Genomic DNA, 25,713 nt, shown 5'->3' on the forward strand with positions numbered 1-25,713 from the left:
CACTATTAATATGTTTGGATCTATATGTAGTTTAAATTTTACCAATGTTTCTTTTACAAATGTGGATGCCCTTGTATTTGGGGCATAGATGTTCAGGATTGTGATGTCTTCCTGGTGGAATTTTCCCTTGATGAGTATGTCCTTCCCCATCTCTTTTTATTAATTTTGGTTGAAACAATATTTTATCAGATATTAGAATGACTACTCCTGCTTGCTTCTTGGATCCATTTGCTTGGAAAGTCGTCGTCCAACCCTTTACCCTCAGGTAATGTCTATCTTTGTGCCTTAGGTGTGTTTCTTGTATGCAACAGATTGCTGGGTTTTGTTTATGTATCCATTCTGTTAGTCTGTGTCTTTTTATTGGAGAATTGATTCCATTGATGTTGAGAGAGATTAATGACCAGTGGCTATTAGATCCTTTGATATGGATGTTGGCTTTGGTCATAAGGTTGTGTGTTTCGTTGCTTTTTGTTTTACTATAGTGAGGTTAATTATTTCCTGTGTTTTCTTGAACGTAGTTAGTTTTCTTGGGTTGTATTTTCCCTTCTAGTTTCTTCTGTAATGCTGGATTTGTGGGTAGGTATTGTTGATTTTTTTTTTCATTGAATATCTTGTTTTCTCTGTCTATGAGGACTGAGAGTTTTGTGGGCTATAGTAGCCTGGGCTGACATCTGTGTTCTCTTAGGGTCTGTATGATATCTCTTCAGGCCCTTCAGGCTTTCATAGTCTCTGTTGAAAAGTCAGGTGTGATTCTAATGGGTTTACCATTATATGTTACTTGGCCTTTTTTCCCTTGCAGCTTTTAGTATTTTTTCTTTGTGCTGTATACTTACTGTTTTGATTATTATGTGGTGAGAGGATTTTCTTTTCTAGTCTAATTTATTGGGTGTTCTGTAGGCCTCTTGTATTCTTATTAGCCTCTCCTTTAAGTTGGGGAAATTTTCTTCAATGATATTTTTGAAAATATTTTCTGGGCCTTGGAGCAGGGAATCTTCTTTTTCCTCTATTCCTATTATTCTTAGGTTTGTCTTTTTATGTTGTCTTGAATTTTTTGGACGGTTTGTGTCAGGAATTTTTTAGATTTAACATTTTCTTTGACAGATACATCGATTTCTTCCATTGTATCTTCCACACCTGAGATTCTTTCTTCCATCTCTTGTAGTCTATTGGGTATGCTAGCCTCGGTAGTTCATGTTTTATTCCCTAAGTTCTTTCTCTCCACAATTTCCTCCATTTTTTCTTTATTTTTTTCCAATTCTTTCTTCAGATCTTGAACCGTTTTGTTGATTTCCTTCACCTATCTGACTGTATTTTCCTGTTTTTCCATCAATTCCTTCAGCTGTTTGTTTGAATAATCCTCTGTTTCTTTTATTTCATTCAGTGATGTAAGCATTTCCTCTCTAAAGGCCACAAACTGTTTGGCAGCAACTTCTTGTATTTCTTTATGGATGGCCATAATCTGTTTGTTTTTCTCTTCCTCTAATTCTTTATGGATGGCCATAATCTGTTTGAGTTTATCTTCCTCTAGGTCTTTACGTACTTTATTTGTTTCCTCTGTTATCCTCTTCATGATCATAGATGTTAGGTAATCTTCTTGGATTTCAATTATGCTGGGGTGTCCAGGGCTACTTGCCCCTAGATAACTGGGTTCTGGAGATGCCATATTGCTCTGTCTTTTGTTGGTTGAGCTTTTACGCCGGCCTCTACCCATTGGGCTATCGTAGGTCTTCGGGGTTAGTTTCTGGTGGTTCCTGGAATTCTGTGGTGGAGATTATCCCCTTTGCAGAAAGATGGTTTTTCCTGAAGGAAGTCTTCTCAGCATTTTGGGTATAGTCTCTGGATGGCTGGTGTTTTTTCAGGAGTTGCTGCTGCTCACCTCAGGCATAGAGACCTGAGTGGTAACTGTGGTCCTCGTTAGTCAAGAGGGCTCTCCTCCCACCCAGAGAAGTCCTGGAGACAGCTTCCCTGCTTCTGGGTTTCTTGCTGTAAATTTAGTGAGCTGCTGCTGTAACCTGTGTGTCCCATGGTTTGGTCAGTTTTGTTAGGGATAACTGGTTGCCCCTTGGAGCAGTATCTGGGGATTGATCTCGGGGATTCCGGGCTTTAGTAGGTCTGAAGTTGGGGCTCTGTGCCTTAGTATCCAAGCAGTAATCTGTGGCGGGTGGGTACCACTCTCCTGGTAACAGCAAGCTATCTGGTGCACAGCAGGTCCCTGGGTTGGGCTGGTCTGCGGTACTTATTCCAGGGATATACTGGGTGGCCTAAGTCTGTCCCCTTTGCTTCGTTCCCTGTGAGGTTTTCTTCCGACTGGGACTATTAGTCTCTGTTGCCCTGGAGCACACAGCTCTGTCTGTGCCAGAGAGCTGGCGCACAGTGGCTATCTGTGCTTACAGCTGGAGCCCCGTTCAGTGATGGTGGCTTGTACCCTCCATTCTGCGAGACTTTTTCCAGGGAAAGACTGGGTGACCAAAGTCAGTACCAGTTCCTTCCTTCCCTGTGGGATTTGTGGTTTTTGTGCTCACTGTTCAGCCTGGGAAGGTGATCAGGACAGGTAAGCTTGTGGCTCTGGTCCGGCGACCGAGTGCCTGAGTGACCCGGGATCTCTTCCTGGTTCTGGCTGGGTGGCCTGAGCATGGACCTGACTGATTCCCCTGCTGTGGGTGTTTCCTCTCACCTGGGAAACAGGATCGCTGTTATTTTAGGGCTCAGAGTTCAGGCTCTTGGTCACTGTATGGAAAATGTTGCCCTGCTCCTCAGACATAGTATTCTCCTGGCACTGCCATATTATCCCGACCCTTAAATTTATTCTTATGAAGATGATAGAAGCATTTAAAGAGGAAATTAATAACTCCCTTACAGAAATAAATAAATAAATATATATATATATATATATATATATATATATATATATATATATATAATCAAACGGATGAAGGGAATTATTAAATCCCTTACAGAAATACAGGAAAATGCAAACAAACAAGCAAAGAAAATCAATAAAACTGTTTAATTTGGTAAAATGGAAATAGAAGCAATAAGGAAAGCACAAACTCAGGCAGTCCTGGAGATGGAAAAACCTAGAAAGGAGAAAAGGAACTACAGACCCAAGCATTTCCAGAGACTCTCAGGCATCAAAGATACAAAAGAAGATATTGATATATTAGTCAAATAAAATGCTTAATCTAAAAAGTTTCTAACACAAAATATCCAAGAAAGTTGGGAGACAATGAAAAAATAAAAAATAATAGGAATGTAAAAAGGAGGCGATTCCCTGCTCAAAGGCCCAGGAAATATCTTTAACAAAATCATAGAAGGAAATTTTCCTAAACTAAAGAAAGAGATTCCTATAAACGTACAAGAACCTTACAGAACACCAAATAGATTGGACCAAAAAAGAAAATCCTCCTACCACATAATAATCAAAATACTAAATGTGAAAAACAAACAAAAAAATAATATTAAAAGCCATAAGAGATAAAGGTCAGGTAACATATAAAAGAAGACCTAGAAGAATTACACCAGAATTCTCAACAGAGACTTTAAAAGCTAAAAGGGACTGGCCACATAACATGCAAACCCTAAGAGACCACGGATCTCTGACAAGACCATTATATCCAACAAAACTTTCAATCATGATAGATGGAGAAAACAAGGTATTCCATGGTAAAATCAGTTTTACATTTTTTCACTAACCCAGCTCTACAGAGGATACTAAATGGAAAACTCCTAAATAAGGTGGGTAACTACACCCAAGAAAACAAAGGAAATAAGTAATTTCACATAAGCAAAACCTAAAGAAGGGAATCACACACACACACACACACACACACACACACACACTACCAATGGCAACATCAAAATTACAGTAATCAAAAATCATTGGTCATTACTATCTGTCAGCATCAATTCCCCAATAAAACTGGGGACAGGATAACAGAATGGATGGAAAGACAGGATACATCATTCTATTGCATACAAAAAAAAAAAAAAAAAAAACACAACTCAGGAAAAAAAATAGATAGAGATTACATCAGAGTAAAAGGCCAGAAAAAGGTTTTCCAAACAAATGGACCCAATAAGCTGAGACTCATAACCAAACTTTGGGCAGAGTGCAGGGAATCTTATGGAATAAGGGGGAGATAGAAAGACCTGGAGGGTACAGGAGCTCCAAAAGGAGACCAATAGAGCCATAAAAACTGAGCCCTGGGGGCCCTGAAGACAATGATACCCCAACCAAGGACAATGTATGGAGAGGACCTAAAACCCTAGCTCAGATGTAGCCCATAGACTCAGTCTGCAAGTGGGTTCCCTAGTAAAGGGAGCAGGGACTCTTTCTGGCATGAACTCAGTGGCAGGCTCTCTTATCACCTCCCTCTGAGGTGAGCGGCCTTGCCAGTCCGAAAAGGAAGACAATGCCACCAGTCCTGATGAGACCTGATAGACAAGGATCAATTAAAAGGGGAGGAGAACCTCCCATATCAGTGGACTAGGAGGAGGCATAGAAGGAGGAAAAGGAGGAAGGGTGGAATTGGGATGAGACAAAGGAGGGGGACATGGCCAAGATACAAATTGAATAAATTATTATAAATGATAATAATAGAAAAGGAACAAAAAGAAATCCATTGATGTAATCATATATATATATATATATATATATATATATATATATAGAGAGAGAGAGAGAGAGAGAACTGAAGGAAAAAAACCCACATGATCATCTCATCATATGCTGAAAAAGTCTTTGCTAAAACCCAACATACCTCATGTTAAAAGTCTTGGAGAGACCATGGATACAAGGCCCATACCTAACCATAATAAAGTCAGTATAGAGCAAGCTGATAGACAACATCAAATTAAATGGAGAGAAACTTAAAGCAATTCCACTAAAATCTGAGAAAAGACAAGGCTGTCCACTCTCTCCATATCTATTCAACATAGTACTTGAAGTTCTAGCTATTTCAAAAAGACAATTAAAGGAGATCAAGAAAATACAAGTTAGAAAGGAAAAGGTCACAGTGTCTCTATTCACAGGTGATATGACTGTATAGGTAAATGGCCCCAAAACTCTACTAGAGAATTCCTACTGGTGATAAACACATTCAGCAGAGTGACAGGATACAAAATTAACTCTAAAAAATCGGTAGCCCTCTTTTATACAAATGATAAACAGGCTGAGAAAGAAATTAAGTAAACAACACCTTTCATAATAGCCAAAAGCATTATAAAATATCTTGGTGTAACTCTAACCAAGCAAGTGAAAGACCTGTATGACAAAAACTTCAAGTCTCTAAAGAAAGAAACTGAAGAAGATATCAGAGGATGAAAAGATCTCTCATGCTCATGGATTAAAATAAATAACAGTAAAAATGGCCATTTTACCAAAAGCAATCTCCATATTCAATGCAACTCCCATCAAAATTCCAACACAGTGATTTTTTCTTATTTTTCTTTCTTTTCCTTTTTATTTTTTAAGACAAGGTACCACTGTGTAGTCTTGGTTGTCCTGAACTTGCTTTGTAGACCATGCTAGGCTTAAATTCACAGAGATTCACCTGCCTCTCCTCCTGAAGTGCTGAGATTACAGATTACCCATGCCAAGCTCCAACACAATTCTTTACAGCTCTAGAAAAAGCAAGCTTCAGCTTCATTTGGAAAAATGAAAACTCCAGGATAGCTAAAACAATTCTGTAGAATAAAAGAACTTCTGTAGGTATCACCATCCTTGATTAGATGTTGTAATACAAAGCAATAGTAATAATAAAAACACCTGGTATTACAATAAAAACAAGCAGGTTAATCAATGGAATTAAACCAAAAACTTAAAAATAACCCCACACACCTACAGACACTTGATTTCTGACAAAAGAGCCAAAACCATACAATGGAAACAAAAGCATCTTCATCAAATGGTGCTGGTCTAACTGCATGTCTACATGTAGAAAAACAAAAATAGATCCATACTTATCACCCTGCACAAAACTAAAGTCCAAGTGGATAAAAGGCCTCAACATAAAACTGGATACACTAAATCTATTAGAAGAAATAAGTGTGGGATAGCCTTGAACTGATTGCTTTAAAAGACAGCTTTCAGAAAAGAACACCAACAACTTAGGCAATAAGATCAACAATCAATAAATGGGACCTCATGAAACTGAAAAGCTACACATTGGGAAAAAGTCTTCACCAAACTTACATCTGAGAGAGAGCTATTATCTAATATATATAAAGAACTCAAGAAATTAAACACCAACAAACCAAATAACCCAATTTAAAAATGGGGTACAGAGCTAAAATGAGAATTCTCAACAGAAGACTGTCTAATGACCAAGAAACACTTAAAGAAATGCTCTTTAATTACCTTCCCCTAAGGGGGAAGCAGCATTACCAGGCCACAGAAGAAGACACTCCAGCCACTCATGATGAGACCTAATTGACTAGGATCAGAGGAAGGAAAAGAAGACCTCCCCTATCAGTGGACTTGGGGAGGGGCATGCATGCAGAGGGTGGAGGAGGGGAGGGATTGGGACTGGAGGAGGGAGGGAACCACAGGGGGGATACAAAGTGAATAAAGTGTAATTAATAAAAAATTAAAAAAGAAATGCTCAATATCCTTAGCCATCAGGGAAATGCAAATCAAAACAACCTTAAGATTTCACCTTACACCCACCTGAATGGCTAAGATCAAAACTCAAGGGATGACACATGCTGGAGAGGATATGGAGAAAGAAGAACCCTCCTCCATTGCTGGTGGGAATGTAAACTTGCACAACCACTTTGGAAATCAACCTGGTGCTTTCTCAGAAAATTTGAAATAGTGTTACCTCATGATCTATTTATGCCACTCCTAGGCATATACCCAAAATATGTTCCACCATACCACAATGATACCTGCTCAACCATGTTCATAGCACCTTTGTTCATAATAGCCAGACTCTGGAAACAACCTAGGTGTCCCTCAACTGAGGAATGAATACAGAAATTGTGGCACATTTACAAAATGGAATACTACTAAGATATTACAAACAAGGAAATCATGTAATTTTCAGCAAATGGATAGAACTAAAATAAGATAACCCAGACCCAGAACGATTAATATGGTATATACTCACTTATAAGTGAATATTAGCCATATAGTACAGTATCATTCTACAGTCCACAGACCCAGAGAAGCAAAGTAACAAAGAGAGCCAAAGGGAGGATACTTGAGTCTCCCTCAGAAGGGGAAATAAATTAGACATCGAATGTGGATGAAGAGAGAAGACTGGTTGGGAGAGGGGGTGGGAAAAGGAACAAAGGTGGGGATCAGGTGGGAGGAGAGGTGGAGTAAGAAGTGAGAAGGCTTGTAGAGAGAAGGGAAACTGATTGGGGATGAGGGGCATCTCTGGAACAAGCTGGAGACCCCCAGCAAGCAGGGTAGGCTCATGGGAAGATATGTGGGTGACTCTAGCTGGGACTCCCAGTAGCAGGAAATATTGAGACTGAAGTGGCCAACTTCTGCTTGGCAGAGCTTCCAGTGTAGGGAGAGGGACACCAACCCACCCACAAAACTTTCCACTCAAAATTTAGCCTGCCTACAAGATATGCAGGGATAAAGATGGAGCAAGGATTGAGGGAATGGCCAAACATTAACTGGCCCAACTCCAACCTGAGACCCACACTATAGAAGAGAGCTAACCCCTGACACTATTAATGATACTCTGCTATGCTTGCAGACAGGAGCCTAGCATAACTGTCCTCTGAGAGGTTCAACCCAGCAGCAGTTCAAATCAGATGCTGAGACAGCCAAACATTAGGCGGAGCTTCAGGAGTCTTGTGGAAGAGTGGGGGAAAGGACAGAAGTTCTTGGAGGGGTCAAGGACACCCCAAGAAGACCAACACAGTAAACTAACCTAGCCCCAAGTAGGCTTACAGAGCTTGAACCACCAACAAAAAAGCATGCATGGACTGAACCTAGGCCCGCAACACATCTGTAACTGATGGGCAACTTGGTCTTCATGTGGATCCCCTAGCAATTGGAGCAGAGGTTGTATCTGACATGGACTCTGTTGCCTGCTATTTGATCATTTTCCCCTAGCTGGGCTGCCTTGTTTGGCTTCAAGGGAAGATGATGCACTTAACCCTGATACAACTTGATTGTAGGGGTGAGTTGGTGGGTGTGGGCTCCTCTTTTCTGAGATGGAGAGGGGGAAAGGGGGAAGAAAGTAGGAGGATGAGACAGAGATGAAAGGAAGAAGGGGGAGGGAGGGGGCTGTGATCAGAATGTAAAGTGAATAAATTAATAAACTTTTGAAAAAGAAAATATAAACCCAAATAACTAGGAAGTCCATATGTTACTTGCAGTATGGGGAGGCAAGAAGGTCTGAAAAGGTTTGATGATATAACTGGGAATTTCCTGAGTCTTCTTGATATGATTGAGCCCTCCAGGTAAGCTAATTTTCTCTGATTTAGAGGTATGAACCAAACAGAAAATACAGCCAGACTCTTTTGGATCTCTTTCTTTCCCTTGTGTATGAGTGATATGCTTGCACTCTCTAGAAAAACCTCATCCTTCAAAGGAGCCTGTTTTTCATTTTAATCTCTCTTGTTCCATAGACATTAAGCAAAATAGCCCTTGTGTGGTGTTTTTGTTTGCTCTCTCTTGTTGTGATAGATACTGTGAACAAAAGCAACTTGGTGACAAAAGAAGGAGCCATTTGATTTATTCATCCAGGTGACAGTCCATCATTGAGGCAAGTTGGAGCAGGAACAGAGGCTGGAACCATGTTATATCGTTGCTTACTGGCTTGTTCTCTGGCTTTCTGCCCAGTGATCTTTTTTATACCACCTAGGATCACCAGCCTAGGGATGTCTCTGCCCACAGCGGACAGAGACCAATTATCAATATTAATCAAGACAATTCTTCCAGGACATTAACCACAGACCACTCTATTCTGGGTGGTCCCCAGTTGAGAATTCCTCAAATGATTCTGTGCTGTGTCAAGTTGGCAGCTGTAGCTAACTAATATCTCTTTTTCAGAAAAACTGTTCATTTGTAGGGATCAGAGACATAGCTCAGTAAATAAAAGAACTTGTCACCAAGCAATGATAATCTGAGTTTGATCCCTGGAATCCACAAGGTAAAGTAGAGATCTGACTTCCACAAGTTGTACGCACACACACACACACACACACACACACACACACACACACATACATGTGTGCAATTTAATTTTAAGGTAAGAACCTAATGCAAGTTAGGATCCTATTGCAAGAATTTTAAAATTCATAATTTTGGGGGCAAGATGGCGGTTCCAGGAGGACTCTCATTCTGACCAGCAGCACAGCAGGATCGGCACAGTGACCAGCAATCAGAACTCGCACACATAAAACATAGGCGATTGTGTTTCCCAGGTGAGAGGATACCCCATGGTGGGCGATTCAATCAGCTTTAACTCACCCGGCTAAACTGCAGAAGAGATCCTGGTTCCACCAGACACTTGGCCTCCAGCCCAGAGCCACACGCCAGTGTCTCTGGTCACGGTCCCAGACTGAACCGTGCGCACCGCACTATCAGAGACTGGGATTTTCAGTCGAGAGATAACCCCACGGTGCAGGAAATGATTGGAACCGACCTTAGGTCACCCAGACATCCCCTGGAAAAGACTCGGGTTCCGCGGGGACCCCAGGAGCCAGCCCAGAGCCAGAGCCAGGGACCCAGGCACCTGCACAGAGCCCTGCCTGCGCACCTGATTCACTGCCTCAGATAGAACTGTGGGCACCAGGGCACCAGAGACTGCGTTTCACTGTCCGGTGCAAACATACAGGGAGGGAAACGGCTGGTCTGATCTCAGAGCACTCAGCTGACACCCCCACCCCGAAAAGGTCTCGGGAAAATTACCCAGTTTAGGCACACGCCCAGGCTCCCAAATGCTGGAAAGGCAGACACAGGCAGTTTCTGCGCACCAGCTAGCTAGCTGGTGGAGACTGAGTGGTGCGCCCCAGGGCAAAAAAGAGACTGGGAGTCTCTGTCTCCAGAGAATCCACAAGGAAGGAAGGAAACTGTACTGACTTAAATCACCCAAGCGTTCCCTGGAAAAAGTCTCGCAGACTGGGGGGGGGGGGGGGGGTCGAGCCGCCATCACTCAGCTGTGCTCTACACACAGGCACAAACAGTTGCTGCGCGTCCAGATGTAGAACTGGGTCACAGCAGCTGATCATTAAATTTAGAGAAAGAAACCCAGAAACAGGGTAGCTGTCTTCAGGACTTCCCTGGGTGAGAGGAGAACCCTCTCAACTAACAAATACCACAGTTACCACTCAGGTTTCTATCCCTGAGGTGAGCAGCAGCAACTCCTGAAAAAACACCAGCCATCCAGGGACTATACCCAAAAAGCTGAGAAGACTTCCTTCAGGAAAAACCAGCTTTCTGCCAAGGGGATTCTCTCCACCACAGGATCCCCAGGAACCACAAGAAAATAACCCCAAACACCTAAGATAGCACAATGGGTAGCGGCCAGTGTAAAGCTCAAGCAACAAAAGACAGAGCAATATGGCATCTCCAGAACCCAGTTACCCAAGGGCAAGTAGCCCTAGACACCCCAGCATAACTGAAATACAAGAAGATGACATAACAACTATGCTCATGAAGATGATAACAGAGAAAAAAATAAGATACATAAAGACATAGAGGAAGATAAACTCAAACATAATATTGTCATCCATAGAGAAATAGAGGAAGTTGCAGCCAAACAGTTTATGGTGTTTACAAAGGAAATGCTTAAAGCACTGAATGAAATAAAAGAAACAGAGTTGAAGGAACTAAAAGAAAAAAAGGAAAGTACAATCAGACAGGTGAAAGAAGTAAACAAAACAACTCAAGACCTGAAGATAGAACTGGAAAAATTAAAGAAAACACAAATGGAGGAAATAATGGAGAGGGAGAATTTAGGGAAGAAAACAGGAACTACAGAGGTAAGCATAACCAACAGAATACAAGAAATGGAAGAAGGAATCTCAGGTGTAGAAGATACAATGGAAGAAATCGATGTATCTGTCAAAGAAAATGTTAAATCCAGAAAACTGCTGACACAGACCGTCCAAGAAATCCAAGACAATATGAAAGGACAAAACCTAAGAATAATAGGTATAGAGGAAAAAGAAGACTCCCTTCTCCAAGGCCAAGAAAATACTTTCAACAAAATCATTGAAGAAAATTTCCCCAAGTTAAAGGAGAGGCCAATAAGAATGCATGAGACCTACAGAACACCCAACAAATTTGACCAGAAAAGAAAATCCTCTCACCACATAATAATCAAAACAGTAAGTATACAGAACAAAGAAAAAATACTAAAAGCTGCAAGGGAAAAAGGCCAAGTAACATACAATGGCAAACCCATTAGAATCACACCTGATTTTTCAACAGAGACTATGAAAGCCAGAAGGGCCTGGACAGATATCATGCAGACCCTAAGAGAACACAGATGTCAGCCCAGGCTACTATACCCTGCAAAGCTCTCAGTCCTCATAGACAGAGGAATCATGCTATTCAATGACAAAAACAAAATTCAACAATACCTACCCACAAATCCAGCATTACAGAAGACACTAGAAGGGAAAATACAACCCAAGAAAACTAGCTACATTCAAGAAAACACAGGAAATAATTAACCTTACTACAGTAAAACAAAAAGCAACCAAGCACACAACCTTATGAACACAGCCAACGTCAAAATCAAAGGATCTAACAGCTACTGGTCATTAATCTCTCTCAACATCAATGGACTCAACTCTCTAATAAAAAGACACCGATTAACAGAATGGATACGTAAACAAAACCCAGCAATCTGTTGCGTACAAGTAACACACCTAAGGCACAAAGATAAACATTACCTGAGGGTAAAGGGTTGGAAGACGACTTTCCAAGCAAATGGACCGAAGAAGCAAGCAGGAGTAGCCATTCTAATATCTGATAAAATAGACTTTCAACCAAAACTAATGAAAAGAGATGGGGAAGGGCACTTCATACTCATCAAGGGAAAATTCCACCAGGAAGACATTACAATCCTGAACATCTATGACCCAAATACAAGAGCACCCACATTTGTTAAAGAAACATTGATAAAATTTAAACCACATATAGATCCCCACACATTAATAGTAGGAGACTTCAACACCCCACTCTCAACAAAGGACAGGTCAACAAAACAGAAATTAAACAAAGAAACAATGCCTCTAACAGAGGTCATGAATCAATTGGACCTAACAGACATTACAGAACTTTACACCTAAAAACAAAAGAATTTACCTTCTTCTCAGCACCTCATGGAACCTTCTCCAAAATAGACCATATAGTTGGTCACAAAGCAAGCCTCAACAGTTACAAGAAGATTGAAATAACCCCTTGTATCTTGTCTGATCATCATGGAATAAAGCTGGACCTCAACAACAACAGAAATAGCAAAAAGCCTACACACACATGGAAACTGAACAACTTGTTACTAAATGACAGCTGGGTCAGGGAAGAAATAAAGAAAGAAATTAAAGTCTTCCTAGAACTCAATGAAAATGAAGACACAGCATACCCAAACTTGTGGGACACAATGAAAGCAGTGCTAAGAGGAAAGTTCATAGCACTAAGTGCCTTCAAGAAAAAAATTCAAGACAGCTCATTCAAGCAACTTAATGGCTCACTTATAAACCCTAGAAAAAGAAGAAGCAGACACACCAAAAAGGAGTAGACGGCTGGAAATAATCAAACTCAGGGCTGAAATCAATCAATTAGAAACAAATAAAACAATTCAAAGAATCAATGAAACCAAGAGCTGGTTCTTTGAGAAAATCAACAAGATCGACAAATCCTTAGCCAAGTTAACTAAAAGGCAGAGAGACACCACCCAAATCAACAAAATCAGAAATGAAAAGGGGGACATAACTACAGACACTGCGGAAATCCAAAAAATTATTAGGACTTACTTCAAAAGTCTATATGCGAAGAGGCGGGGCAAGATGGCGGCACCAGGAGGACTCTCATTCTGAGGAGCAGCACAGCAGGATTGTCACAGTGACCAGCAATCAGAACTCGCGGCCATAAAACACAAGTGAGTGTGTTTCACAGGTGAGAGGATACCCCACGGTGAGGGATTCAATCAGCTTGAACTCACCAGGCTAAACCATGGAAGAGATCCTGGTTCTGCCAGGCGCTTGGTTGCCAGCCCAGAGCTACATGCCAGCGTGATCTGCTCACTGTCCCAGACTGAACTGTGGGCCCACAACACCACAGACTGGATTTCCCAGTCGAGAGATAACCCCACAGAGCAGGAAACAATTGGGACCGACCTCAGGTTACCCAGACATCCCCTGGAAAAGACTCGGGTTCCGCGGGTGCCCCAAGAGCCAGCCTGGACCCAAAGCCGGGACCCAGGCGCCTGCACGGAGCCCTGCCTGCGAGCCTGCTTCACCGCCTCAGATAGAACTGTAAGCACCAGGGCACCAGGGCACCAGGCATCAAGACTGCATTTCACTGGCAGGTGCAAACCCACAGGGAGGGAAACGGCTCTGATCTCAGAGCACTCAGCTGACATCCCCACCCCGAAACGGGCTAGGGAAAATTACCCAGTTTAGGGAGCCGCCAAGGTTCCGAACGGCCAGAAAAGTGGAGCCACAAGTGGGCATCTGTGCCTGTGGGTTCTACTCACCACCCCAGACAGAACAGCGGTCCCCAAAGCAAAGACTGCGTGTCTCTGGCAGGAGGAAACCCCCAGCGGAGGGGGTCAGCAGCTCTAACTCTTAGGACACCCAGCACCAAAACACTTCCTGGACTCACGCAGACTCTAGTACAAGCAGGAGCACTGTGCTCTGCCGCCATTATTGAGTGCCCCTAGGGCACTGGGACACACAGCTGCATCCTCAGACCTACAAAAGCCAGAGAGCCATTACAGCAGCCCTCAGATACTCTGCCAAGGATCAACCAGTTATTCCTAGCTAGACTGTCAAAACTGTGGGAATCTCTGGTTTTTCAAGAGGGCTGCACCCACAGCGTCTGGACCAGAGCAGTGCCTGCAGCTGCCATCCCAGACAGAGACACACAGCTTCTGATCCAGAGTGAGGCACCCAGCCAACAGAACAGAACAGTGCCCCCAGGCGCCAACTCAACCTAGGTGCACATTCTCCAGGTCCAGAGCAGAGCAATCAGCCTCTGGCCCAGAGACTTGTTGAGTGCACCTCCCCCTTTCCCGGACAGAACTGTGCACCCCAGGATAACAGACTGAGGTTCCCTGTTGTGAGAAAACCCCACAGCTAGGGAATTAGCAGTTTCTTCCAGAGGACTGTACATGGAAATTTAGTGAGCAGCAGCACACTAAATTTATAACAAGTAATCCAGCAGTGGGGCAGCTGTCTTGAGAAATTCTATGGGTAAGAGGAGATCCCCTCCTGCCTAACATAAACCACAGCTACTACACAGGGCTATAAACCTGAGGTGAGCAGTGGCAACTCCGGAGAAACACTGACCATACAGTGACCATAACCAAAAAGCAGAGAAGGACTCCTTCAGGAAAAATCATCTTCCGGGCAAGGGGATACTCCCTACCTCAGGACTCCAGGAAGCACAGAAACTAACAGCCAACACCTAAATCAGCCCAATGGGTAGAGGTCAGCGTAAAGGCTCAACCAACAAAAGACAGAGCAATATGGCATCTCCAGAAACCAGCCATCCAGAGGTGAACAGCCCTGAACAATGCAGCATAATAGAAAATCAAGAAGATGACCTTACATCTATGTTGATGAAGAGGATAATAGAGGAAACAAATAAAATACATAAAGAATTAGAGGAAGATAAAACCAAACAGATCATGGCTATCCGTAAAGAAATGGAGGAAGATAAAGACAAGCAGATTAGGGCCATCCTTGAAGAAATACGGGAAGATGCAGCCAAACAGCTTGTGGCCTTCAGAGAAGAAATAATTAAATCACTGAAAGAAATCAAAGAGACAGAGTTGAAGGAACTAAAAGAAAAAGAGGAAAATACAAGCAGACAGGTGAAGGAAGTAAACAAAACAACTCAAGACCTGAAGATAGAACTAGAAAAATTAAAGAAAACACAAATGGAGAAAATAATGGAAAGGAAGAATTTAGGGAAGAAAACAGGAACTACAGAGGTAAGCATAACCAACAAAATACAAGAAATGGAAGAAAGAATCTCAGGTGTAGAAGATACCATGGAAGAAATCGATGTATCTGTCAAAGAAAATGTTAAATCCAAAAAATTCCTGACACAGACCGTCCAAGAAATCCAAGACAATATGAAAAGACAAAACCTAAGAATAATAGGAATAGAGGAAAAAGAAGACTCCCTTCTCCAAGGCCCAGAAAATATTTTCAACAAAATCATTGAAGAAAATTTCCCCAAGTTAAAGGAGAAGCCAATAAGGATACATGAGGCCTACAGAACACCCAACAAATTTGACCAGAAAAGAAAATCCTCCCGCCACATAATAATCAAAACAGTAAGTATACAGAACAAAGAAAAAATACTAAAAGCTGCAAGGGAAAGAGGCCAAGTAACATACAATGGTAAACCCATTGGAATCACACCTGACTTTTCAACAGAATCTATGAAAGCCAGAAGGGCCTGGACAGATATCATGCAGACCCTAAGAGAACACGGATGTCAACCCAGGCTACTATACCCTGCAAAGCTCTCAGTCCTCATAGACGGAGAAAACAAGATATTCAATGACAAAAACAAATTTCAACAATACCTACACACAAATCCAGCATTACAGAAGACACTGGAAGGGAAAATACAACCCAAGAAAATTAGCTTCTGTCAGGAAAACACAGGAAATAATTAACCTTACTACAGCAAAACAAAAAGCAACCAAGCACACAACCTTATGAACACAGCCAACATCAAAATCAAAGGATCTAACAGCCACTGGTCATTAATCTCTCTTAACATCAATGGACTCAACTCTCCAGTAAAAAGACACAGATTAACAGAATGGATACATAAACAAAACCCAGCAATCTGTTGCATACAAGAAACACACCTAAGACACAAAGATAGACATTACCTGAGGGTAAAAGGTTGGAAGACAACTTTCCAAGCAAATGGACCCAAGAAGCAAGCAGAAGTAGCCATTCTAATATCTGATAAAATAGACTTTCAACCAAAATTAATAAAAAGAGATGAGGAAGGACACTTCATACTCATCAAGGGAAAATTCCACCAGGAAGACATCACAATCCTGAACATCTATGCCCCAAATACAAGAGCACCCACATTTGTAAAAGAAACATTGATAAAATTTAAACCACATATAGATCCCCACACATTAATAGTGGGAGACTTCAACACCCCACTCTCAACAAACGACAGGTCAACAAAACAGAAATTAAACGAAGAAACAATGTCTCTGACAGAGGTCATGAATCAAATGGACCTAACAGACATTACAGAACTTTACACCCAAAAACAAAAGAATTTACCTTCTTCTCAGCACCTCATGGAACCTTCTCCAAATAGACCATATAGTTGGTCACAAAGCAAGCCTCAACAGATACAAGAAGAGTGAAATAATCCCTTGTATCCTGTCTGATCACCATGGAATAAAGCTGGACTTCAACAACAACAGAAATAGCAAAAAGCCTACACACACATGGAAACTGAACAACTTGTTACTAAATGACAGCTGGGTCAGGGAGGAAATAAAGAAAGAAATTAAAGCCTTTCTAGAACTCAATGAAAATGAAGACACAACATACCCAAACTTGTGGGACACAATGAAAGCAGTGCTAAGAGGAAAGTTCATAGAAATAAGTGCCTTCAAGAAGAAATTCGAGACAGTTCATTCAAGCAACTTAATGGCCGACTTAAAAACCCTAGAAAAAGAAGAAGCAGACACACCAAAAAGGAGTAGACGGCTGGAAATAATCAAACTCAGGGCTGAAATCAATCAATTAGAAACAAATAAAACAATTCAAAGAATCAATGAAACCAAGAGCTGGTTCTTTGAGAAAATCAACAAGATCGACAAACACTTAGCCAAGCTAACTAAAAGGCAGAGAGACATCACCCAAATCAACAAAATCAGAAATGAAAAGGGGGACATAACTACAGACACTGAGGAATTCCAAACAATCATTAGGACTTACTTCAAAAGTCTATATGCCACAAAATTTGAAAATCTAAATGAAATGGACAATTTTCTTGATCGATTTGACTTGCCAAAGCTGAATCAGGACCAGGTAAATCAATTAAATAGTCCTATATCCCCCAAAGAAATAGAAGTGGTCATCAAAAGACTCCCATCCAAAAAAAGCCCAGGACCAGATGGCTTCAGCGCAGAATTCTAACAGACCTTCAAAGAAGAGCTAACTCTAATTCTCTTCAAACTATTCCACAAAATAGAAACAGAAGGAACATTACCAAACTCATTCTATGAAGCCACAATCACCTTGGTACCTAAACCTCACAAAGACTCAACAAAAAAGAGAATTTCAGGCCAATCTCCCTTATGAACATTGATGCAAAAATACTTAACAAAATACTTGCAACCCGAATCCAAGAACACATCAAAGATATTATCCACTATGACCAAGTAGGCTTCATCCCAGGTATGCAGGGGTGGTTCAATATACGGAAATCCATCAATGTGATCCACCATATTAACAAACTGAAAGAAAAAAACCACATGATAATCTCCCTAGATGCTGAAAAAGCATTTGACAAAATCCAACATCCATTCATGTTTAAAGTACTGGAGAGATCAGGGATACAAGGCACATATCTAAACATAGTAAAGGTGATATACAGCAAGCCTATAGCCAACATCAAACTGAATGGAGAGAAACTTAAAGCAATCCCACTGAAATCAGGGACAAGACAAGGCTGCCCACTCTCTCCATATCTCTTCAACATAGTGCTGGAAGTTCTTGCTAGAGCAATAAGACAGTTGAAGGAGATCAAGGGGATACAGATGAGAAAGGAAGAAGTCAAATTATCACTATTTGCAGATGATATGATAGTATACCTGAGTGACCCCAAAAACTATACCAGGGAACTCCTACAGCTGATAAACACCTTCAGCAAAGTGGCCAGATACAAAATTAACTCAAAAAAATCAGTAGCACTCCTGTATACAAAAGACAAAAGGGCTGAGAATGAAATTAGAGAAACAACACCATTCACAAAAGCCACAAATGACATAAAGTACCTTGGTGTAACCCTAACCAAGGAAGTCAAAGACTTGTATGAAAAAAATTTCAAGTCTCTGAAGAAAGAATTAGAGGAAGATATGAGAAGATGGAAAGATCTCCCATGCTCATGGCTTGGCAGGATTAACATAGTAAAAATGGCCATCTTACCAAAAGCAATCTACAGATTTAATGCAATTCCCATCAAATTGCCAACACAATTCTTTACAGACCTGGAAAGAAAAATTCTCAACTTCGTATGGAATAACAAGAAACCGAGAATTGCTAAAACAATCCTCTACAATAAAAGATCTTCTGGAGGTATCTCCATCCCTGATCTCAAGCTGTACTATACAGCAACAGTTATAAAAACTGCATGGTACTGGCATAGAAACAGAATGGTGGATCAATGGAATCGAACAGAAGACCCAGAAATAAACCCACACACTTACGGACACCTGATTTTTGACAAAGATGCCAAAACCATAAAATGGAAAAAAAGATAGCATCTTCAACAAATGGTGCTGGTCCAACTGGATGTCTACATGTAGAAAAATAAAAATAGATCCATACTTATCACCCTGCACAAAACTGAAGTCCAAGTGTATCAAAGACCTCAACATAAAACCAGACACATTAAATCGGCTAGAAAAAAAAGTGGGGAATACCCTAGAACTCATTGGTACAGGAGAAAACTTCCTGAACAGAACACCAACAGCACAGGCTCTAAGAGCAACAATCAATAAATGGGACCTGATGAAATTGAAAAGCTTCTGTAAGGCAAAGGACACCATCATCAAAACAAAGCGACTGCCTACAGATTGGGAAAGAATCATCACCAACCCTTTATCTGACAGAGGACTCATATCCAATATATATAAAGAACTAAACAAGCTGAAAACAATAAACCAAGTAATCCACTTAAAAAATGGGGAACAGAGCTAAAGAGAGAATTCTCTGTAGAGGAATATCGAATGGCAGAGAAGCACTTAAAGAAACGCTCAACCTCATTAGCCATTAGGGAAATGCAAATCAAAACAACCCTGAGATTTCACCTTACACCCATCAGAATGGCCAAGATGAAAATCTCAAGGGACAACACATGCTGGAGAGGTTGTGGAGAAAGGGGAACCCTTCTCCACTGCTGGTGGGAATGTAAACTGGTACAACCACTCTGGAAATAAATCTGGCACTTTCTCAGACAACTAGGAATAGTGCTTCCTCAAGATCCAGCCATACCACTCCTAGGCATATACCCAAAAGAGGCTCAAGTACACAAAAAGGACATTTGCTCAACCATGTTTGTAGCAGCTTTATTTGTAATAGCCAGAAGCTGGAAATAGCCCAGATGCCCCTCAACTGAAGAAGGGATGCAGAAATTGTGGTACATCTATACAATGGAATATTACTCAGCAATGAAAAATAAGGAAATCATGAAATTTGCAAGTAAATGGTGGGACCTGGAAAGGATCATCCTGAGTGAGTTGTCCCAGAAGCAAAAAGACACGCATGGTATATACTCACTCATATAGACATACAACATAGGACAAACCCACTAAAATCTGTGCATCTAAAGAAACTAAGCAAGAGAGTGGACCCTAACTAAAATGTTCAATCCTCACCTGAAAGGCAAAGAGGATGGACATCAGAAGAAGAAGAAAATAGGAAACAACTTAGGAACTTGTTACAGAGGGCCTCTGAAAGCCAGAAGAATAAAATAGGAATCAAACTAGGAACCTATCACAGAGGGCCTCTGAAAGCCTCTGCCCTGCAGACTATCAAAGCAGATGCTGAGCCTGATGGCCAACTGTCAGGCAGAGTGAATGAAATTTTATGTAAGAAGTGGGAAATAGTAAGAGCTGGAGAGGACAGGAACTCCATAAGGAGAGCAACAGAACAAGAAAATTTGAACACAGGGAACTTCCCAGAGACTCATACTCCAACCAAGGACTATTCGTGGAGATGACCTGGAACCCCTGCACAGGTGTAGCCCATGGCAGTTCAGTGTCCAAGTGGGTTACATAGTAATGGGAAGAGGGACTGCCTCTGACATAATCTGATTGGCCTGCTCTTTGATCACCTCCCCCTGAGGTGGGAGCAGCCTTACCAGGCCACAAAAGAGGACAATGCAGCCACTTTTGATGAGAACTGATAGACTAAGATTAGAAAGGAGAGGAGAATCTCCCCTATCAGTGGACTTGGGGAGGGGCATGCATGTAGAGAGGGGAGGGGAGGAGAGAGGGGCTTATGGGGGGATACAAAATGAATAAAGTGTAATTAATAAAAAAAATAAAATTTAAAAATAATAATAATAAAAATATTAAAAAAAGAAAAAAATCATAATTTCTAAGATGTCTATCTTTGTCTTTTGAATTGGTATAATAAAATCCTCGAGGGGGAATAACAGAACAATAAGCATATTTGTCACAGTTCTGAAAGGTGGAGATACTATCCAACTTAGTATGTGATACTGGCTTCTCACTTCCCCTACGATGGCTTCCTACAGACTCCTCTGCAGGGAAAACTTCATGGAAGAAATAAAAGATCAACACAGACTCTTTGTAAGAGCTTTCATTAGAGTACTATCACACTGAACAAAGAGCAATCAATGCCTTCATAATGCAATTGCCACTAAAAAGTTCACACCTCTTAATATTATTGCCTGCAATATTTAAGTTGCAACATGGATTTCTGAGGGAACACTGTTTGGAATCTATGGTCACCAGCATTGACTCCTAACAGTGAAATGAAATATTATCGAATGCTTGAAACCTCAATCAATGGACTCTCACATTGGTGAGTACAAAATCAAAATGAGCACTACCAGACAATAAAAGATTGCAAAATTATTATCTTCAGCAGGTGAGAAGATAGGAGTTATCCCTAAAGCACTGTCCCCTTGAACAAAGGAACTATGGGGATTTTATTCAGGGAAGAGGTATTTATTCATAAAGGGACACACTTTAAAGACAGGCATGCTAAGTTAAGGCATGTGTCCTGAGCACATGCATCCTTAAACACACTTAAGAAGTACATTTCTGGGCTGAAGAGATTGCTCAGTGATTAAAGAGAACTTGCTGCTTATTCTGGCTACCCTTAAGTCAACTTGACACAAGCTAGAGTCATTTGAAAGGAGGGAACCTCAATTGAAACAATGTCTCTATAAGATTGGGCTGTAGCCATTCAGAAGGCCAAACAGGATGGACATCAGAAGTAGGAGAAGACAAGGAACAGGACAGGAGCCTTCCAAAGAGAACATCTGAAAGACTCTACCCACCACAGTATCAAAGGAGACTGAGACTCATAGCCAAACTTTGGGCAAAGTGTCGGAATCCTTATGGAAGAAGAGGGAGATAAATAGAAAGACCTGGAGGGGACAGGAACTCCACGAGGAAAAAAACAGAGTCAAAATACCTGAACCTAGTGGGGCCTCCAGAGACTGATACTCCAACTAAGGACCATGTATGGAGAGGACCTAGACCCCCTGTTCAAAGGAAGCCCATTGGCTGCTCAGTTTCTACGTAGGGTTCCTAGTAAGGGGATCAGAGGCTGTCTGATATGAACTCAGTGGCTGACTCTTTGATCACCTCCCTGGGGGGTGCAGCCTTGCCAGGCCACAGAGGAAGATGATACAGCCAGCCTTAATGAGACTTGATAGGCTAGTGTCAGATAAAATGGAAGAAGATCCTCCCCTATCAGGGGCCTAGGGAAAGGACATAGTGGGAGAAGAAGGAGGGTGGATGGGACTCAGACAAGAGAGAGAGCTGCAGTGGGGATATAAAGAGAATAAATTGTAATAAAAAAGAAACAAAACCAAAAAATATTTTGTATATATATATATATATATATATATATATATATTTTAATTTTTGGAAAAAAAAAGATTGGGCTGTAGGCAAGCAGTGGTTCTCAACCTGTGGGTCACAGCCCCTGTAGAGTTGAAGAACCTTTTCACAGGGATTACTTATCAGATATCCTGCATATATTATATTTATTTTACAATCCCTAACAGAAGCAGAATTACAGTTATAAAGTAGCAATTAAATAATTTTATAGTTGGAGATCACCAAAACATAAAAAGCTTTACGAAAGAGTCACAGCATTATTTTACAAACCAGTACTATAGGGTATTTTTTAAAATTAGTTATTGATAAGGTAGGGCCCAGCCATATGTGTGTGGTGCTATCCCTTGGCTGGTTGTCCTGGGTTCTTTAAGAAAGCAGGCCGAGCAAACCAGTAAAGCAACACCCCTTCGGGGCTTCTGCATCAGCTCCTGCCTCAGAGTTGCTAACTTGAGTTACTGCCCTGACTTCCCTGGATGATAAACTACAAACTGTAAGCTTAAATAAACCTTCTCCTCCACAAGTTGCCTTTGGTCATGATGTCTCATCACAGCAATAGAAAACCTAAGTAAGACTGCTCTTACAGAGGAACTGGGTTTGGTTCCCATTTCCCACATTAGGTGGCTCACAACTGTCTCTAACTCCAGTTCCAGGGTTTCTGAAGTCTTCCTCTGGCTTCTTCAGACACTTGCACATATGTAATGCACATGTAGACAAACAGATACACACATAATTTTTTTTCTTTTTTTCTTTTTAATTTTTTAGTAATTACACGTTATTCACTTTGTATCCCCCCCCCCCATAGCTCCAATTTTTAAAAAGAAGTGCAACTCTGAGTATGCTCATTTTAATTTAAGGTCTCATTCAAGAAGGAAACTTGACAGGTACATTTTTGGAGTTATCTAGCTGAAAACATGAAATATGTGTTCAAATACAGTGGACAAGAACATACTGAAACAAGCATGCTCCTCTTGTATCATAAAGAGGGTGAATGGAACACAACTTTTGGGGTGCTGAGCTTTTAAACATAGTGCACTGGAATGATTCTGGGAATGAGCATTTTTCATCATGAAGTTTTCAATGGTAAAACAGAAAGAACACTTAGAAGGTACACTAATAGAAGAGTCTGCCCCTTCAAGGTCTGACATTCTTCCAGATGAGAGATTTAGAAACACCAATGTTGTGATAGGCATTCTGCTTTCCAATTCATTAAGTTAGGGCTACAGAGGTAGCTGACCAACTTGTTAAAAGTCACCAAACTAAATGCATTATCACTTGGCCTCACAAAAGACTCTAATTCTACTTACTGCTCTGCCTAGTGCTGTCATCCACCCCTGGCAGCATTATAGAGTTTCTGTGAGGCTCCAGAAGACATAGATGATTCTTCCTGAACATATTCTTGTCAAGGAAATTCACTGTTAGCAACCAATTTGTACTTTCTGGAGACAAGGAGAGGAACCATTGGTTAACTTACCACCAGAAAGCAAAGGTTTGTAGGTGAGATAGCAGAAAGAATATACAGTCAGCTCTACTTACTACATGTGAGGGTTAATACTAGATGTCATCTTGACAGGACCTGGAATGGTTACTATTGGATGTAAACTTGAGAAGCTCTAAAATCAACAAGCAAACAAGCCTCTTAGGACAACTGTGAGTGATTACCTAGATTAGGTTAGCATCTGGGCATGCTTGGGAGATATTATCTTGATTGGTTTAAATAAAGTGGGAAGGACTACCCTAAAATTGGGTCTCTTTCTGTTCCCAGTGCAGCTCGTGGTCCCAAGAAACATGTGGAACATGTAGTGGCTCCAAAACACTGGCAGGTTTGCTCCTTGTCCATCCACTGGCCCTCACAAGCTGAGAGAATGTCCGCCTCTGATCATTTTCCTAAGGAACAGACTTAAGTATGCTCTGACTGGAGATAAAGTAAAAAAAGATTTGCATGCAGCGCTCCATTAAGATTGATGGCAAAGTCAGGAACGATATAACCTACCCTGCTGGGTTTATGAATGTCATCAGCACTGACAAGACTGGAGAGAACTTCTGTCTGATCTATGACACCCAGGAGCACTATGCTGTTCATCATTATACCTGAGGACACTATGTACAAGTTACGTAAAGTGAGAAAGATCTTTGTGGGCACAAAAGTAATCACACATCTGGTGACCCATGATGCTTGTACTATTTGCTACCCTGATCCCCTCATTAATGTGAATGACACCATTCAGATCAATTTGGATATAGTCAAAATAACTGAGTTCATCAGTTTTGACATTGGGAACCTGTGCATGATGAATGGAGATGATAACTTGGGAAGAATTGGTGTGGTCACCATCAGAGAAAGCCATCCTGGCTCTTTTGATATGGTTCATGTGAAAGATGCCAATGGCAACAGCTTTGCTGCTCTGTTTTCTAACATTTTTGTTATTGGCAAGGGCAACAAACCACGTCTTTCTCTTCTCTGAAGAAAAGGATAACACCTCACAATTACTGAAGAGAGAGACAAGAGGCAGGTGGCCAAACAAAGAAGTGAGTGAAATGTTCTTTAGGAGACATGCTGGAGAAGTGTTTGTACTCTTGCTACAAGCCTTTTTAGGTGACATGCTGGATTAAACACCATGATGATACAAAAAAATTTAATAATAGGTGGTGGTATCATCCCATGGGTTGGAATCTAGGACTGACAGAATAAATAGGAGAAAACAAACTGAGCCACAGTCATTCATCTCTTTGCTTCCTGATTGTGTATGTAATGTGACCAGCTGCCTCCTCAAGCTTCCCCACCTTGACTGAATATACTCTGGAACTGTGAGCCCAAACAGACCCATTCTCCTTTACATTTTTTTTTGTCAGGTTGTTTTAGCATAGTAATATGATCATCTTACCCGAGGTCCTCTTTCTTTTTTAGCTTCTTTAGGTGTACAGATTTTAGTATGGTTATTCTATCTAATAGGTCTAGTACCCACTTATGAGTATATACTGTGTGTGTCTTTCTGGGATACCTCACTCAGGATGATCTTTTCTAGATCCCACCATTTGCCTGCAAATTTCATGATTTCCTTGTTTGTAACTGCTGAATAGTATTCAATTGTATAAAAGTACCACAATTTCTATAACCATTCCTCCGTTGATGGACATCTGGGTTGTTTCCAGGTTCTGGATATTATGAATAAAGCTGCTACAAACATGAGCAAATATCCTTGTTGTGTACTTGAGCTTCTTTTGGTTATATGCCTAGGAGTGGCTGGATCTTGAGGAAGCACCAGATTGACTTCTCAAGTGGTTGTACAAGTTTACATTCCCACCAGCAATGGAGGAGGGTTCCCCTTTCTCCACATCCTCTCCAGCATGTGTTGTCACTTGAGTTCTTTATCTTAGCCATTCTGATGGGTGAAAGGTGAAATCTCAAGGTCTTTTTGATTTGCATCTCCCTGATAGTTAAGGACATTGAGCATCTCCTTGAAAGAGGACCCAAGGTAAGATGATCAATCCTCACTTAGAAAGACAAATGGGATGGACATTGGAAGAGGAGAAAACAAGTAACAGGACAGGAGCCTACCACAGAGGGCCTCTGAAAGCCTCTACCTAGCAGGGTATCAAAACAGATGCTGAGACTCAAAACCAAACCTTTGGCAGAGTGCAGGGAATCATATGAATGAAAAGGGAATTAGAATGATCTGGAGAGGACAGGAACTCC

General features: G+C 41.2%; 1 pseudogene; it reads left to right on the top strand.

Moving 5' to 3' along the window:
• Positions 1-8,341: 8,341 nt before the first annotated feature.
• Positions 8,342-24,553, top strand: LOC129677270 (40S ribosomal protein S4-like; annotated as a pseudogene).
• Positions 24,554-25,713: the final 1,160 nt, after the last annotated feature.

Source organism: Psammomys obesus, unplaced genomic scaffold (assembly GCF_907164565.1).
Source record: "Psammomys obesus unplaced genomic scaffold, mPsaObe1.curated_primary_1811, whole genome shotgun sequence".
Lineage (NCBI taxonomy): Eukaryota > Metazoa > Chordata > Mammalia > Rodentia > Muridae > Psammomys > Psammomys obesus.